The sequence below is a fragment of the Ranitomeya variabilis genome, chromosome 1 (genome assembly GCF_051348905.1).
Source record: "Ranitomeya variabilis isolate aRanVar5 chromosome 1, aRanVar5.hap1, whole genome shotgun sequence".
Taxonomy (NCBI): Eukaryota; Metazoa; Chordata; class Amphibia; order Anura; family Dendrobatidae; genus Ranitomeya; species Ranitomeya variabilis.
In genome coordinates, this window is record NC_135232.1 from 758,984,439 (window position 1) to 758,992,270 (window position 7,832).

Below are 7,832 nucleotides of genomic sequence, written 5' to 3' on the forward strand. Positions count from 1 at the left end.
CTTCTGAAGACTTTTAACTGACGTGGGCTGAGTCCAATCATGAATAGCTCGGACCTTCACCAAGAGGGGAAGAGGATGGACGGATATGCCCCTTCTCCAGAGACTCCTTGATATACGAACGCATTGCGGTATGCTCAGGTACAGACAGATTAAATAGTCTTCCCTTAGGAAATTTACTACCTGGAATCAAATCTATGGCGCAGTCACAGTCCCTATGAGGAGGCAGAGCACTGGACCTGGACTCGCTGAATACATCCTGATAATCAGACAAATACTCAGGAACTTCCGAAGGAGTAGAGGAAGCAATAGACATCGGCGGGGAATCACCATGAATTCCCTGACAGCCCCAACTTGACACAGACATTGCCTTCCAATCCAAGACTGGATTATGGGTCTGTAACCATGGCAGACCCAAAACGACCAAATCATGCATTTTATGCAGAACAAGAAAACGAATCACCTCCCGATGTTCAGGGGTCATGCACATGGTTACCTGTGTCCAAAACTGCGGTTTATTTTCCGCCAATGGCGTAGCATCAATACCTCTAAGAGGGATAGGATTTACCAAAGGCTCAAGAACAAAACCACAGCGCTTGGCAAATGACAGATCCATAAGACTCAGGGCAGCACCTGAATCCACAAACGCCATAACAGGGTAGGAAGACAATGAGCAAATTAAAGTCACAGACAAAATAAATTTAGGTTGCAAATTACCAATGGCGACAGGGCTAACAACCCTTGTTAGGCGTTTAGAGCATGCTGATATAACATGTGTAGAATCACCACAGTAAAAACACAACCCATTCTGACGTCTATGATTTTTCCGTTCATTTCTAGTCTGAATTCTATCACATTGCATTAAATCAGGTGTTTGTTCAGACAACACCACCAGAGGATTAGCAGTTTTGCGCTCCCGCAAACGCCGGTCAATTTGAATAGCCAGCGCCATGGAATCATTCAGACTTGTAGGAATGGAGAAACCCACCATCACATTCTTAATGGCTTCAGAAAGGCCATTTCTGAAATTTGCGGCCAGAGCACACTCATTCCACTGAGTAAGCACGGACCATTTCCGAAATTTTTGGCAATACACTTCAGCTTCATCCTGGCCCTGAGAAATAGCCAGCAAGGCTTTTTCTGCCTGAATTTCAAGATTGGGTTCCTCGTAAAGCAATCCGAGCGCCAGAAAAAACGCATCAATATTTGCCAATGCCGGATCTCCTGGCGCTAGCGAGAAGGCCCAATCCTGAGGGTCGCCCCGTAAGAAAGAGATAACAATTTTAACTTGCTGAGCTGAGTCTCCAGATGAACGGGGTCTCAGAGATAGAAACAATTTACAATTATTCCTGAAATTCCTAAACTTGAATCGGTCTCCAGAGAACAGTTCAGGAATAGGTATTTTAGGTTCAGACATAGGACTACTGGTAACAAAATCTTGTATGCCCTGCACACGAGCAGCAAGCTGATCCACACTTGTAATCAAGGTCTGGACATTCAACTTTGGGCCTGGCATACTGTTATGACCCCAATGGCAGAGGGTCTCAAAAGAACATACCAAGTCTGCAAACATAAAAAAACAGCTCATAGGGCAGTGGTAACTGGGCTAACCGTATATCTAATCCTAGCACCACAAATAGCAGCAGCCGGGGAATGTGCCTACGTTGGTTCTAGACGTCTCGCGCCAGCCGGAGAACTAACTAACCCTAGAAGGGAAAAGATAGACCTTTCTTGCCTCCAGAGAAAAGACCCCAAAAGTTGGATACAAGCCCCCCACAAATAATAACGGTGAGGTAAGGAGAAAAGACAAACGTAAGAATGAACTAGATATTTAGCAAAGAGAGGCCCACTGACTAATAGCAGAATATAGTAAGATGACTTATACGGTCAGCAAAAACCCTATCAAAATTTCCACGCTGGATATTCAAGAACCCCCGAACCGTCTAACGGCCCGGGGGGAGAATACCAGCCCCCTAGAGCTTCCAGCAAAATCAGGAATCACATTTAGTACAAGCTGGACAGAAAATAAGAGCAATACAGATAACCAAAAAACAAGGAAGCAGGACTTAGCTTAATTTTGCAAGAACCAAGACCAGCAGACAGGAGCAAACAGAAAGGATCTGATTACAACGATGCCAGGCACTGGACTGAGGATCCAGGGAGTTATATAGCAACACCCCTGGACTAACGACCCAGGTGGGTGCCAAACTGAGGAAAGACAATCCCAGAGTCATATCACTAGTGACCACAAGAGGGAGCCAAAAAAGTCTAATTCACAACAGATATCACTGTGGGAAGACATGTAATATGGAAACATAATGATATCACTGTGGGAGGAAATCTAATATGGAAACATAATGATATCACTGTGGGGGACATATAATATGGAAACATAATGATATCACTGTGGAGGGACATATAATATGGAAACATAATGATATCACTGTGGGGGGACATATAATATGGGAACATAATGCTATCACTGTGGGGGGGACATATAATATTGAAACATAATGATATCACTGTGGGGGACATAAAATATGGAAACATAATGATATCACTGTGGGGGACATATAATATGGAAACAATGATATTACTGTGGGGGACATAAAATATGGAAACAATGATATCACTGTGGGGGACATATAATATGGAAACATAATGATATCACTGTGGGGGACATATAATATGGAAACATAATGATATCACTGTGGGGGACATATAATATGGAAACAATGATATCACTGTGGGGGGACATAAAATATGGGAACATAATAAAATCACTGAGGAAGGACATAAAATATGGAAACATAATGATATCACTGTAGGGGGACATATAATATGGGAACATAATGCTATCACTGTGGGGGGGACATAAAATATGGAAACAATGATATCACTGTGGGGGACATATAATATGGGAACATAACGATATCACTGTGGGGGAAATATAATATGGAAACATAATGATATCACTGTGGGGGACATATAATATGGAAACATAATGATATCACTGTGGGGGACATATAATATGGAAACATAATGATATCACTGTGGGGGGACATATAATATGGAAACATGATGATATCACTGTGGGGGGACATATAATATGGAAACAATGATATCACTGTTGGGGGACATATAATATGGAAACAATGATATCACTGTGGGGGGACATATAATATGGAAACATAATGATATCACTGTGGGAGGACATGTAATATGGAAACATAATGATATCACTGTGGGAGGACATGTAATATGGAAACATAATGATATCACTGTGGGGGACATATAATATGGAAACATAATGATATCACTGTGGGGGGACATAATATGGAAACATAATGATATCACTGTGGGAGACATAATATGGAAACATAATGATATCACTGTGGGAGGACATATAATATGGAAACATAATGATATCACTGTGGGGGACATATAATATGGGAACAATGATATCACTGTGGGGGGGACATATAATATGGAAAGATAACGATATCACTGTGGGGGGGACATATAATATGGAAACATAATGATATCACTGTGGGGGGGACATATAATATGGAAACATAATGATATCACTGTGGGGGACATATAATATGGAAACAATGATATCATTGTGGAGGACATAATATGAGAACATAATATCACTGTGGGGGGGACATAAAATATGGAATCATAATGATATCACTGTGGGGGGACATATAATATGGAAAGATAATGATATCACTGTGGGGGACATATAATATGGGAACATAATGATATCACTGTGGGGGACATATAATATGGGAACATAATGATATCACTGTGGGGGACATATAATATGGGAACATAATGCTATCACTGTGGGGGACATATAATATGGAAACATAATGCTATCACTGTGGGGGGGACATATAATATGGAATCATAATGATATCACTGTGGGAGACATATAATATGGAATCATAATGATATCACTGTGGGGGACATATAATATGGGAACATAATGATATCACTGTGGGGGACATATAATATGGGAACATAATGCTATCACTGTGGGGGACATATAATATGGAAACATAATGATATCACTGTGGGGGACATATAATATGGAAACATAATGATATCACTGTGGGGGACATATAATATGGAAACATAATGATATCACTGTGGGGGACATATAATATGGGAACATAATGATATCACTGTGGGGGACATATAATATGGAAACATAATGATATCACTGTGGGGGGACATAATATGGAAACATAATGATATCACTGTGGGAGACATAATATGGAAACATAATGATATCACTGTGGGAGGACATATAATATGGAAACATAATGATATCACTGTGGGGGACATATAATATGGGAACAATGATATCACTGTGGGGGGGACATATAATATGGAAACATAATGATATCACTGTGGGGGGACATATAATATGGAAAGATAACGATATCACTGTGGGGGGGACATATAATATGGAAACATAATGATATCACTGTGGGGGGGACATATAATATGGAAACATAATGATATCACTGTGGGGGACATATAATATGGAAACAATGATATCATTGTGGAGGACATAATATGAGAACATAATATCACTGTGGGGGGGACATAAAATATGGAATCATAATGATATCACTGTGGGGGGACATATAATATGGAAACATAATGATATCACTGTGGGGGACATATAATATGGGAACATAATGATATCACTGTGGGGGACATATAATATGGGAACATAATGATATCACTGTGGGGGACATATAATATGGGAACATAATGCTATCACTGTGGGGGACATATAATATGGAAACATAATGCTATCACTGTGGGGGGGACATATAATATGGAATCATAATGATATCACTGTGGGAGACATATAATATGGAATCATAATGATATCACTGTGGGGGACATATAATGTGGGAACATAATGATATCACTGTGGGGGACATATAATATGGGAACATAATGCTATCACTGTGGGGGACATATAATATGGAAACATAATGATATCACTGTGGGGGACATATAATATGGAATCATAATGATATCACTGTGGGGGACATATAATATGGGAACATAATGATATCACTGTGGGGAACATATAATATGGGAACATAATGCTATCACTGTGGGGGACATATAATATGGAAACATAATGATATCACTGTGGGGGGACATATAATATGGGAACATAATGATATCACTGTGGGGGGACATATAATATGGAAACATAATGCTATCACTGTGGGGGGGACATATAATATGGAAACATAATGATATCACTGTGGGGGACATATAATATGGAAACATAATGATATCACTGTGGGGGACATATAATATGGAAACATAATGATATCACTGTGGGAGACATATAATATGGGAACATAATGATATCACTGTGGGGGGGACATATAATATGGAAACATAATGATATCACTGTGGGGGACATATAATATGGAAACATAATGATATCACTGTGGGGGACATATAATATGGAAACATAATGATATCACTGTGGGAGACATATAATATGGGAACATAATGATATCACTGTAGGGGACATATAATATGGAAACATAATGATACCACTCTGGGGGACATATAATATGGAACATAATGATATCACTGTGGGGGGACATATAATATGGAAACATGATGATATCACTGTGGGGGGACATATAATATGGAAACATAATGATATCACTGTGGGGGGACATAATATGGAAACAATGATATCACTGTGGGGGACATATAATATGGAAACATAATGATATCACTGTGGGGGGACATAAAATATGGAAACATAATGATATCACTGTGGGGGGACATATAATATGGGAACATAATGATATCACTGTGGGGGACATATAATATGGAAACAATGATATCACTGTGGGGGGACATATAATATGGAAACATAATGATATCACTGTGGGGGACATATAATATGGAAACAATGATATCACTGTGGGGGGACATATAATATGGAAACATAATGATATCACTGTGGGAGGACATGTAATATGGAAACATAATGATATCACTGTGGGGGGGACATATAATATGGAAACATAATGATATCACTGTGGGGGACATATAATATGGAAACATAATGATATCACTGTGGGGGGACATATAATATGGAAACATAATGATATCACTGTGGGGGACATATAATATGGAAACATAATGATATCACTGTGGGGGGACATAAAATATGGAAACATAATGATATCACTGTGGGGGGACATATAATATGGGAACATAATGATATCACTGTGGGGGACATATAATATGGAAACAATGATATCACTGTGGGGGGACATATAATATGGAAACATAATGATATCACTGTGGGAGGACATGTAATATGGAAACATAATGATATCACTGTGGGAGACATAATATGGGAACATAATGATATCACTGTGGGGGGGACATATAATATGGAAACATAATGATATCACTGTGGGGGACATATAATATGGGAACATAATGATATCACTGTGGGGGACATATAATATGAGAACATGATATCACTGTGGGGGACATATAATATGGAAACATAATGATATCACTGTGGGGGACATATAATATGGAAACATAATGATATCACTGTGGGGGACATATAATATGGGAACATAATAAAATCACTGAGGAAGGACATAAAATATGGAACGCTTCACGAATTTGCGTGTCATCCTTGCGCAGGGGCCATGCTAATCTTCTCTGTATCGTTCCAATTTTAGTATATGTGCTGCCGAAGCGAGCACGACGTCAGTGGTGGCTCATGCTGTATATATAGTCCTCTATGTCTCCTAACGTTAGATTATGGCGACTTTCATGTATCACTCCCTCCTGCCTGTTGCAGCCTCCAGCCTAGAATTACGCTGTCCCCACATACAGTCACTTGCATCTAATTGTTTATGAGTTTAGGAGAGTACTTAATCACGCAATGCATCATGGTGTACTCCTGGATATCAGCATAGCACCGCCCGCTATCCCATACTGCCTCACACATTCACTTTCACGGTCACTGCAATAGCTGAGGCCACAGGACAGGAGACGGAAGACAGACCGGAAGTTGGCGATAATCAGTGGTTAGTGACTAGAACCAAGTAATGATGTCACCGGAAGGGGCGGGGCCTCTTTCAGTGGAGTGAAGGCCCAATAGCAGGAAGCTGCGTGTTACTGAGGCCAAAGGCTGCTGGAGAAGAGACTGAGGAAATGAGGGTTTGCTTCATGGAACCGTCTGAGGAGAGGACCGAGGGGCTGCACCATGGGCCCCTGTTCAAGGGAATGAGGACGCAGGACTCGGTGTGAGCGCTCTGAGGATGTAATTTGCAAAGTGGTTGATGTTACTTAAGTGGGACTGCAAAGGGAAGATGATGATGAAGTGATGTGTGGGGAATGGGGGGTGATGAGGGGCTGTGGGGAGGGAATGGGGGGTGATGAGGGGCTGTGTAGGGAATGGGGGGTGATGAGGGGCTGTGTGGGGAATGGGGGGTGATGAGGGACTGTGTAGGGAATGGGGGGTGATGAGGGGCTGTGTAGGGAATGGGGGGTGATGAGGGGCTGTGGGGAGGGAATGGGGGGTGATGAGGGGCTGTGTAGGGAATGGGGGATGATGAGGGGCTGTGTAGGGAATGGGGGGTGATGAGGGGCTGTGGGGAGGGAATGGGGGGTGATGAGGGGCTGTGTAGGGAATGGGGGGTGATGAGGGGCTGTGTAGGGAATGGGGGGTGATGAGGGGCTGTGTAGGGAATGGGGGGTGATGAGGGGCTGTGGGGAGGGAATGGGGGGTGATGAGGGGCTGT

General features: G+C 41.4%; 1 non-coding gene across 1 annotated transcript; it reads right to left on the reverse strand.

The window, feature by feature from the left end:
* Positions 1-6,681: 6,681 nt before the first annotated feature.
* LOC143797435 (U6 spliceosomal RNA) lies at positions 6,682-6,788 on the reverse strand. Its single transcript, XR_013220466.1, has one exon. It is a non-coding gene; the product is annotated as a U6 spliceosomal RNA (small nuclear RNA).
* Positions 6,789-7,832: the final 1,044 nt, after the last annotated feature.